The sequence below is a fragment of the Mustela putorius genome, unplaced genomic scaffold (genome assembly GCF_011764305.1).
Source record: "Mustela putorius furo isolate JIRA1106 unplaced genomic scaffold, ASM1176430v1.1 tig00003871_pilon_pilon_pilon, whole genome shotgun sequence".
Classification (NCBI taxonomy): Eukaryota; Metazoa; Chordata; class Mammalia; order Carnivora; family Mustelidae; genus Mustela; species Mustela putorius.
In genome coordinates this window covers 9,289,254-9,301,683 of record NW_025422023.1, presented here as the reverse complement: position 1 = coordinate 9,301,683, position 12,430 = coordinate 9,289,254, and positions in this window count along the sequence as shown.

The window sequence follows — 12,430 nt, the reverse complement described above, 5'->3', positions numbered from 1 at the left end:
AGAAGAAAGAAAGAAGCTCCATGTGAAGGAAGTCTGTTGTTTTCTTCACCACTTGCAGAAGCACTTATTATGCAAGGTTTTGGGTAGTCCCCTCCCAAATAAACATAAGCAATGAGAATGGTCTACTAGTCAGTTAGGATCCTTCTAGTTCCCAAAAGGAGGCCTAGTTCTCTAGTTTCTATTAAGACACTAAGGGGAAAAGAATCTATCATCTGAGATGTGTCCAAATGAACTAGAGATCACAATACAGATTAGTTTAAGACTTGTGGCTCCATTGTGAATCTGAAACAGGCTAGTTAGTGAACTCACTTAGAGTACAGATTAACCCTTGTTTAACCACTGCATATGCTTGTCAGAATCTAAAAAGGATTTCCTCCTTGGGCTTAACAGTGGATTTGCCTATAAATCTAAGATTTAATGATCTGAGTAGAATTAGAACCATCTTCTTACATCCCCTGTACATATTTTTATTTTTACCTTAACAGCAGTTATATAGTTTATTCATATTGACTTAAATATAGATTTCCCATAATAAAATATAAGCCCCTCATGGGATATTATTTATTTTCCTAACCCTAGGCCTATCATAGTGTCTTTAATAGAATAGATGACTAACATGTAAAAATTAGTGTTTGTTGAACACATTTCCATAAGAACATTTCCATAAGAAATGCGAAGTTGAACAAGAAAAATCTCAGGTCTCAAAGAGCTTTCAGTCTAATGAAGAAGACAGATGTAAACTAATGACAATTTAATTCACATAGAAGAAAACCCTAAAAAAAGGCGTTAAATTTTTAAGCTTAAAATGGAAGAGATTATTAGATATACTAAGGAGTCTTCTTGGCAAAGTAAGTTTTGGAGTTTAGTGCTTTAAGGCTGGAGATTATTTCCAAAGAGAGGTTATTTCCATAAAGAGATGAGGGAGGTACAAAGAGGGAGCCCTGTAAGTTTTTCTAGACTTTAGACTTCTGTGATTTAAATAACTTCCCTGCTGGTAGTGTTACTTAAGGTTTTATCAGAAGTCATGCATTCCCCTGAACTTTTTTGTATGCACATGACAGAAACCTTAGTTTTAAGCTCTTTATGTAAAAATGAGATATTTTAATTGTTCATATAACTAAGCAGGCTTTGTGGGAAAATGAAATAAAGGACCGGTTCTCTCTCCCTCCACTTCTTTTCTCTTATTCTAGAATAACTTTTTTAAAGGGTTGAAAACATGCTCTACTAAGGCAAACTGAGTAGGACTGAGGGTTGATCTCTCTGGCATAAAATTTAGAAAATCATGAGGCACAAGTATTCAAAGAAGCACTTTTCACAATAATCAAAAAGTGAAAACAGGGGCGCCTGGGTGGCTCAGTAGGTTAAAGCCTCTGCCTTCGGCTCAGGTCATGATCCCAGGATCCTGGGATTGAGCCCCACACATGGGACTCTCTGCTCAGAGGGGAGCCTGCTTCCTCCTCTCTCTCTGCCTGCCTCTCTGCCTCCTTGTGATTTCTGTCTGTCAAATAAATAAACAAATCTTTAAAAAAAAAAAAAGTGAAAACAACCTAAATGTCCAACAACTGATTAATGGATTAAAAAATGCTGTGAGTATAATATACAATGGAATATTATCCTGCAATAAAAAAGAATGAAGTACTAATACACACTTTAACATGGAAATATTATGTGAATTTAAAGAAGACAGACAAAAAAGACCACATATTGTATCATTTTATTTACATGAAATGTCAAGAATAGGCAAATGCTTAAGGACAGAAAGTAGGTTAGTAAGTGCCGAAGGTTGGGGGTTATGGTTAGAAAGTAGGTTAGTAATTGCCAAGAGTTAGATGAAGAATGACTACTAAAGAGTTCAGGGTTTTTCTTTAGGGTGATGAAAATATTCTAAAATTAGATAGTCAGTTGATTGTGGAACTGGATGAATATACAAATAATGACCAAGTTATGCACTTTTAAAGGGTGAATTTTATGGTATGTGAATTATATCTCAATAAACTATTATAAAAATTCATAAAGAAGTGTTTTAGTTGACCTAGATTGATTCAGGAGCTAATCTTTGCAGTTAGAGAAGGAGTGTAGAGCATGCTAATTCATCTTGCTGAGGATAGGTGCTTATTCTTGGGACAATTAACAACAGTGGAGAAGAAGTTAGGATAGTTAAGAAGATGGCTACACAAATTCAGAGCACATGGTTGGATTAGAAGGAAATAATTTCCTAGGAAAAGATCAAAGTTATTCCCAGAAGGAAGAGAGAAGTGATGTGGGTAGATTAAAAAATAGATGTCTACTCTGAGAGATCAGTTTGAAAAGCCTAGATATGGCTTTAGTAATCAGCTAAAGTAGAGCTTGCTGTGGTGTATTGGAAGCCACTTCCTCAGTTCTGTGCCATGTACCTCCCAACTACTGGGCACATTGACCAAGGACAGCTCACAACTGTGTTTTCTCGAGGAACTGCCCTTGGCAAAAAAGAAGCTGCCTTATTGCCTTACAGGAAAGATTGCTCACCTTCCCTATAAGGCAACCTATATCCAGAAGTGGTTCCAGTGGGAGTATAATATGGCTAATATTAATAAATATTAATTAATAAATTAATTAATAAAAGGCTAGAACCTTTACCCAATTGGGACACCTCTCTTTTTAAGATTTTATTCATCCATTTGACATACAGAGAGAGAGAATGACAGAGAGACAGAAAGAGTACAAGCAGGGGGAGAAGCAGAGGTAGAGGGAGAAGCAGTCTCCCTGCTGAGGAGGGAACCCAATGTGGGACTTGATCCCACAATTGGGACATCTTTGAAGGGTCATCCAGCACAAGAACTCCTGAAAGTATAACTTGAGGTCTCTGTCTCAACTGCTTCTTTGTTCAACTTCTTCCTTTGCTCAATCCTACTTCCCTTATCCCTTATGTGTGTTGTTCCTAAGAATATTTCTCAACAAATTTCTTATACGTAAATATCAAATTTATTTCCCAGAGAACTTATGACAGTTAGTACCAGGAGCAGCCCTAGGAAGCACACTCTAAAATGAAATTTGGAGCTGGATCCCACTCCAGTCCTGAGGATATCATCACTGGGACTGATAGCTCCCGGCATATGGTTTCAGTGTAATTGCTAAAACTTTTTTTTCAGTAGTGAACTGGGATGGGAAGTCAGTGATTGATGGCTGCAATATCTCAGACATACGAGAGGTAGGAGGAAATAGTAATGATAAGGATTATAGAACTGGATGGCTGTAGCAAAAACCATTAATTCATTGAAAAAAGAAAACAAATGGTGGAGGGTGATTAATCATCAATATAAAACAAATTTTTAGAGACCAAGAGCCTCCTAGGGAAGCATATAAAGAATAAAGAGATTCCCATCCCCTGTGGCTGGAGGTCAGAGACGGCTAAGGATCAGGTCCAAGGCTTAATTTTATGAGTAGCAGAACTCCAGAGAAGTTCAAATTTTCAATTCCAACAAGTCTGCTATGCCAAGATCAGGGCTCTGACTGAGAATAAATGGACCCTGAAATGGGATGGTGATATTTGGATCTCTGGGTCAAAACACTTAAAAATCTTAATCTTCAGATTCCTCTCAACTCCATGCCCAGGAATTATATCACCTCTCCATGAAAAAGGCTAGCACTTCCTCCTTGCCTGACAATACACAAGCTTGTGACTTAGAAAACAAGATATTTTATCTCTCCACACTATTCATCTCCATCTTCTCTCTTGGCTACCAGATTAATAAGTAGGATCCAGCAGCAGTATGACCAGGTAAAAAAGAATAGGCCCCGTCAAGGAAGAAAGGGTCTATAAGCCAAAAGATGGAAGACCTAGTCAACATGTGCCAGCAAGATTCAGGACTGGATCCTGAAGAAAGTGAATCAAATTAGGGAGACATAAATTTGAATAATGGAGGATTTTTCAATATGGACTCACCTTCCAGAGATATAGTATTTAACATCCTGAAGCCTTGGGAGATGAAAATGGTGCTAATATACTGCTTAGTTGGAACTGTGAAGCTTGGGGAAATTGATGGCTCATAGTACATGAGGTAGAATTGCTATAGCAAATGGTAGAGTAAGGAGGATTAAAAGTTCAGACAGACTTGCTAAAGATGATATATTACAACAGACAGAAAACTCATGAGATGACTGTTTTATGAAGAGGCCCAGAGAACACTGTTTATCAAAGTGACAAAGAATGTGTTACTGAGAGAGGAACCAGAATTGTTAAGAAGTTTAGTAGCAGTTGTCATCTAAAGGCTATAGTTTTTACATAAGGAGGATCCCACGTAGTAAAGAGATGATAGGAACCCAAAATAAGCAATCCAACATTTTAATCACCAGAAACAAAATGGTTACAATATTTGTAATTAACAGAAAGTTTGGCATGACAAACGGGGGCTTAATCTGCAGAAATCTGTGGAGATGACTAATAGTGCACAGAGCTTCTGGGACAAATAACTAGGCTATCTACAAGATATTGTTTGTAGATTGTTCAAACTATATTTAAGACAATTGGCTTTTAAACATGAGCCACTTCACAGGTCAGAGCCCACTGAAAGATCCTCAGGAAGAAGAACCTTGCATTACCATTATCAAGTGTTCATGGTAATGATTTTCCTGGTCTTTGCCCAAACCACAGCCATTTATTGTAGCCATGTAGTCATGTATTACATGCTGGAGAAATTCTTAGGTGTTTTATTGAATTCACATGCAGTGCAGACTAACCCTGATTTAAACATGTGATCATCAGAAGCTAAATAGGCCTTCCTCTTGGAAATGGTAGGTATTATTTTGGTGACCCACTAATGCACCAGTCCTGGTATTCATGCACTTGTGTAGTTCCTTTCCACAATGATTCAGAGACTGACCATTTGATTTTGACCAATGGAACACTAACAGGCTAAATACAAGCAGAGGCTTAGTAAGGTTTACATATTGGAGCTGTATTTTAATGCATTCTCTTGGAACCCAGAACCACTACTTAGAGATATCCAGCTATCCTGATGGATATGTCATGTGGATAAAGTGAGATATCCAGCCAGTCCCTAGTTTTTACAAACACTCCTCCAGCTGAGGAGTGAAACGTGAGTAAAGAAGACATTTTGGACATGCAAGCATCAGCAGTCAAGCACATGGAACAGAAGAACCACCCCGCTGAGCCCAGCTCAGATTAGAAAATAATGGGAAGTAACACTTCCCATTTCAAGTCACTAAGATTGGGGTAGTTTGTTCATGTGGCAATAGATAAACTAAAAACTTTAATAAAGATATGTGGATAAAATAGGCACAGAAAATAACATAATTGGCTATTGACAGATAGGAGTCATTTAAGCATGATACCTTATTCACAGTCTATTTAAAATACTGCATAGGCATTCAGGATTCTGAACTATAAAATGGGAAACCTGCCATATATGAGAAGTTCAGAGCCATCATTTATTCAATGTTCTGGGTAAAAACTCCCTTAAAAAGATGATGTAAAATTATACTGGTGTTGCAAATAGGATAAAAGAGGAGAAGTTAAACTGAATAGAGTAAATATGATTGTAGATACCAATAAAATGGAAACAGAAAATAAGAAATATTCATTTACATAGCCCAATAATTTAAATAACATAGATATATACAGTCACAGAAAAGTTAAAACCATTTGATTTCAGGTAGAAGCAATAAGAAATGAAAGCTCATACTATAAACCAAAGCTGTTGATGTTTTAAGACATTGAGAACAGAGACTATAGCAATATTTTCATTTCTGTGGCTTTAGAATTTGCTGTGGGGTCTAAAAACCAAAACCCCAGGCTAAACCAACACTACTAGCTTCCAATTATAGTGAGAGTAAAGTCCATAGCCTTTTTATGCCTTCAAGGCCCTCTATGATTTGAATTTTGCCTGTTACCCAAATCTTATCTTTGAAGACTTTGTCTTCCACTTAATATTCCTGCTACACTATCCTCCTTTCTGAGTTTCAAAAATGTGAAGCCTGTTGCTTTTCCTATGACCTACCATGGGGTCTTTGCAGGCCTTCATTTTCTCATTAGTTATGTTTCAACTTAAATGTCACTACAGAAGGTTCTTTTTTCCATTATACCTAGTGTTGTTCCCATCCCCATTACTCTTTTAGTAGCTCATGAGCAGGTTTATTTCTTTGGCACTTTACTCAGACCAAATAGCACAGGAATACATTATGAAATAAAATTCAAAAAATATGCCCTATGCTTACATGTTATACTAATAAGGTAGACCCCGTGTGCTGAAACACTGCCCATGTTTAACCTGAAATAATATGTAGATGGTGAGTCTGCAGTTCTACAATCCTTAAAACGATTTCCCTCCAGCCTCCAGAGCTCTTTAAACATGGGCATGAATAACAGAAAGGAAATGAGGGAACTATATTCACTTACTTCATCCTTTTTTTTAATGGCCATATTCAATTATCTATCATTTATTATGTACCTATGAATCTGATTATTGTCTGTGTCCCAGAACAAATGTCAGCTCTATGAAGACAGAGATATTGTCTGTTTTTTTTCATCACTAGCCATCCAGTGCTTAAAACCTAGCACAATGTATACTTCTGAATTAATACATTAAAATTTGGCATTAGGGAGAGAAAATGTTTTATTCTAAGTCACAGGGCAGTCCACATGTCCAGAATAAATTCATGGGTATCTCCAGAAAAGTCCCAAAGAGCACTAAGTGTACATGGCTTTTACAAAAGAGTGAATCAGACATTCCTGGTCTACTGGCCACCATAGTGTTCAATAGCAACATAATCCCACCATAAGCTGAGATCATTACATAATTAATCACTAAAATTAAAGTAGTATTTACTTTGGACCTTTATCTTTTTTTATTATAGTATAAATGTTGGTTGAAAATTATCTCTTGATTATTGAGAAAATTTGTCCACATTTCTAATGTTTACAAATATTTTCCTAACTTCCTAACATGTCACTTGCTTTGAGACATATTTCATTAGAATTTCTGAAGTGGAATAGTTCACATGACTGAAATGGGATTAGATTGAGAGTCAGGAGATCTGGCATTGATTTTTATTTTGTTATTTATAATAGCTTTGGTATTGGCTTTGGGAATATCATTTTACTGTAGCCTGAATTTCACCTTTTGCAAAATAAAATACTTGGACCACAAGTTTTCTATGCTTCCTGTATGCTCTTAAAATATAAGATCAGAATGTAGATCAGACAATCAATTTGAAGGTGATGGTGAAAAGTTAGCAGTACCCCTTTTCCATTTGGACATCAACCAATGTATCAAAAGAAAGAAAGAAAGAAAGAAAGAAAGAAAGAAAGAAAGAAAGAAAGAAAGAGAAAGAAAGAAAGAAAGAGAAAGAAAGAAATCAAAAAAGAAAGAAAGAAAGAAAGAAAGAACAAGAAACAGGCAAAATCCAGATTCAGATAAAGTGTAAGTCTACAAAACCCCAAACCACAAACTGGTAGATGTTGTGAAGAGAAAAATAAAAGTTTTATGGCAGTTGGTCACCAAGAATCCAGCAGATATTATTTTTAAAGTAAAGTGTACACTGAATACAAACTACTCTTATTTGCAATTTTTGGACAGAGAAGCAAATGTTGACCAAAAAAAAAAAAAATTCATGAATTTTTGAATCATATGATTATGGTTGAAAAGCAGAGAATATAGAGCCAAATGAAGAATTATTTAGAGAACAGGATTACTTTTCTCTAAGTAATTTTTTCTTCTTTCATTAAGAAGAAAAAAATCTGTCCTCAACGGTAAATAGAAGGGGGATATAAGCCATTTCACTCCAAAAAGATCTGCCTAAATATCTCCTAGCTGTTGGATTGGAAGTAAAAAAGGTTAATTCTGTATCACATGTAAAGTAATTGTTAATCTGGATCAAGTCACAAGTCCCTTCCTAAGTAAAAATTTTCAAATATATGAGCAAGAATAAAGATACATACATACAAAAATATTATGACTAAAAAAGGAAGAAAGGAATATAAAGCAAGTCAGATGATAAAACTTCAGAAAAATATTGCTATGGAAAGATGAATTTTGAAACCAAATACCTTATCATTAATATTCTAGAATGTTAATGTCACTATTTCCCCTATATATTAAGAATATAAAGAATGAACACAAAATCTCAGAAAAAAGATATTCAGATATAAGGAAAAGATAAAACATAGGTTATTTATGCTAAAAAAAAGTAGAAGGAATAAAACCTAATCATAACTGAAATAAAAAATTGGAATCAATACCAAAAAACTGGAAACTGCTAAAAATATATAAGCGGCATAAAGAAATAAGCTGAATAAAATATAAATGAAGAGTTAAAGTATGGAAGGAAGGTCATCTTCCTATCTCATTCAGTAGAGCAAGTGTGACTCTTGATCTCAGGGTTATGAATTCAGGTCCCACTGGGTAAAGAGATCACTTAAAAAAATACGTAAGGAAATGTTCAGCTAGGGAAGCCAGAAGAAAAATTCTCAACATAGGCATAATTGTAATCCCAAAAGAAGGAAACTGAAGTAAATAAAGAAATAAATATTTAAAAATTCAATACAAGAGGATTTTAAAATATTTAAATATTGCAGCTACACATTGAAATAGCATAGCATATCTGAGAATAATGAAAACTAGATATAATGTAACAGTTTCTAAACTTCAAGAATAAGTTATTCCCTTAAGCATTAATACATGTAAAAGGATTAATACATGTAATTTTCTTTAATAACATTAAACACAAGAGGACAGTGGTGCTATACATTTAATTCTGACCTAAGGATGTCATACACTGTCAAACTGTTCTTTAATATAAATGTAACAAATGAATACTTTTTCAAAATTAAAGAACTCTGGGAATATCAGTCCACTGAAACCTTCTTGAAAAAACTGACTGTGGATTGAACTTTAGCCATCTAAGAAATAGACTGAAATATTAAAGCAATAAGCACTGATTGTATTTACCATAGGGAAAATAAATGATGTAACTATGGAAGTTTAGAGATAAAGGACGAGGGGTGCCTGGGTGGGTTAAAGCCTCTGCCTTCAGCTCAGGTCATGATCCCAGGGTCCTGGGATCAAGCCCCGAATCGGGCTCTCTGCTCAGCAGGGAGCCTGCTTCCTCCTCTCTCTCTCTCTCTGCCTGCCTTTCTGCCTACTTGTGATCTCTAAATATGGTAAAGTAAAATAATAAATAAATCTGTCAAATAAATAAATAAATAAGAGATATAAAGGACGATAGAAGTATATCTTAAATTGTGTTCCCCAAGAAGCAGACTCTGAGATAAAGGTTTGAGAGCAAACAATTTTTAAAAAAGAGGTGATCACAGTAAGCACCAATAGAAAATGAGGAAGTCAAACAGAGGGAAGTTGTTATTAAAGGTCTATCATTAAGTAATGGGCAATGGGGGCTTGATCCTATTGAGCTGCTTTGGAATAAAGTGCAGAACAGTGTTGGAGTTTTCCCAATCAAAGACTAGGGGAGCCGGTGCGATTACCCACCAACATTTTTCAGCATTAATTAAGAAGTATTAATTCTTCAGTACGTTGGCAAATAGCTTTGCCAACAGATAAGAAAAAGTCCTTAAGCAAAGAGTAACATGTGCTTGCTATCAGCATATATGTACATGATGACTGCAAACCAGAAATAGGGGAACAATGACATTACATGCAGAAGTGTGTGTGTGAATGTGCATGCGTATGTGTGTGTGTGCTCATGCACTTGCAAATATTCCCTGATTTATAGTATCCAGAAGTCAAATAATATCACTTAATGTTGATTTTTTAAAATGTACGTATAATAGCCCAAAGTTAACCAAAACCAAAAATAATATAGTAAACTCAATTTGTTAGATTGGAAAAGGGTTGAGAAAGGAGGAATGAAAATTTTATCTTTGTTAAAAATACAGAGGTAATGTAATTTAAATACATAGAGTATAAAAGTAATGCATAAATTTATAGATATGCTAAAAAATCTTCCAATTTTTAGAGGAAACAATGCAAACTGACTACAGAATAAAAGGTTTTTAAAAAGCAAAGTTACATGAATAGAAGGCATAGCATAAAATAATAAGAAACTTAAGCTCAAATCTCTCTAAAATTTCAACCTAGGTAAATGGCCTATTTATTTTAAGTGAAATGTTGGTCTGAAGTAAAATCTCTTGTAGGCAGCATACAGATGGGTCTTGCTTAAAGTTGAAGGGATGAAAATCTATTTACCATGAAATGCAAGTTAAAACAAAGTGTGGGCAACAGTACTTATGTTGGACAAAATTGACTTTAAAACAAAGGCTCTTAAAAGAGACAAAGGACACTACATAATAATAAAGGGGAAAATCCAACAAGAGGATATAACAATTGAAAATATCTATGCACCCAATATAGAAGCACCTAAATACATAAAGCAAGAATTAATATACATAAAAGAAGTTGACAGCAATACAATAATAGTAAGAGACTTTAAAATCCTGCTTATATCAATTAATAAATCATTCAGACAGAAAATCAATAAGAAAATAGTGGCTTTGAATGACACATTGAACCAGATGGACCTTACAGATATATACAGAACATTCCATCTCCAAACAGCAGAATATACATTCTTTTTAAGTGCATGTGAAACATTTGTCAAACAGGTCACATATTAGGCCACAAAACAAGTCTCAATAAATTTAAAAAGACTGAAATCATATCATGCGTCTTTTTAGTCCACACTAGAATGAACTTAGGAATCAATCACAAGAAAAATTAGGAAAGAACACAAATATATAAAGGCCAAATAACATGCAAAAGTAATGAATGTGTCAATCAAGAAACCAAAGGGAAAATTAAAAAAAAATAGAGACAAGTTAAAATGAAAACACAATGGTGCATCAGCAAAAGCTGTTTTAGAAGAGAAGATTATAGCAATACAAATCTATCATAAGAAACAAGAAAAATCCCAAATAAACAATCTAACCTTATACCTAAAAAGGCTAGAAAAAGAAGAACAGAGCCCAAAACCAGTAAAGGTAAATAATGACAGAGAATATATTTTGTTTTCAAGCACCATGAAAACATTCATTAAATTCATATCTTAAACTGAGAAAAGCCTCAGCAAATTCCAAAAATATAAATAATGTATTCATTATCAAGGATGCCATAAAGTTGGAAACAGGAACAAAACCAGGAAAAAAATCTTTAGCATCTATAAATTTTATATTTATAGAATACCATTCTTTCTTAAATGCTTTTGGTTTAATATGAAATTCAAAGGGAAATTTCAAAACATTCAGGATGGTGGGTTAGGGAAGGGGAATTGGATACAAAGCAAAAACCAGAACCTGTGTGATATACAGCTAAAGTGAAGTTCAGAAGAAAATATATAGACTTAAAGAAAAATACATAAAAAAGAATGCAAGCTGATAAAGAAAGCTTTCAAGTTAATGAGTAAGAAAAAGAACAATAAAATAAACCTCTAGTAAGAAGGTGTGATGAAGTTTAAAATTAAAGTAAAAATCACTGAAGTAGGAATATGTGGCTGTGTTGCAGGAGCTGGTTTCAGCAAACCCCCACTTTACCTCACCTCCCAAAGCCAATTATAATTGCAAATCTAAGTAAATATTTAAAGGCTGTTTCTTCAAGACATTGCAGAACAAGACAAACTGAATATAAGGAACCATATCCTCAGGAGAATGGAAATGCAGGAGAGCAGGAAACTATATAAGATGCCACACAATCTCTTTGGGAATTGCTGATTCTTACCATAAAATGTAGGTGTAGAACAGCAGGAAGGAGGTTAAAGTTTACAGCAGTCTCACTGGGCAATTCAAAGTTCAAGATTAGCAAGGGTGCTAGGGTTGCTAGCTATACTTTCAGAAAAAAACAAGTCACAGAAAAATGGATCCAACAGATCACAATTTTCCCAAGATACATTTGCAAATTCCTAACTTGTGAATGCACAGAGTTTTTGTTCAGAAAACCAAGCAGAAAGTGCCTGCTAAGTGGCAAAAAATTAAGCAGGGATTCTTGTGGTCTTCAAGTGCTGAGGAGACAAAAATTAGAGTTCAGGGCCTGCCAAAGAGAAAAAGCCAATGGAAACACCTCAGGCTTTCCACTCACAATCCAAAAAAGCTGTTCCTTTTAACTAAGTGCAAATTGGAAATACACTAACCTTAACTAGTCAAAGTTGTCTAATCTTAATCGGTTCGCCTCTAAAGAAATAGTCTATCCATTGGAAGATATTATAAACCACAGCTTCCAAAATTTTTCATTAGTAATGTCCAGCAATCAATTAACTTTAACAGTCTTGTCAAGAAATAAGAAGGTGCAAATGTCCAAAACCAAGGGAAGAAACACACACACACAATATAGGAAGACACACATGGTAGATCTAGCTTTTTGAGTTATAGACTTAAAACTTAAAGTACTCATAATTGATATGTTTAAAAAGAGAAATGAAAATTTTCTCA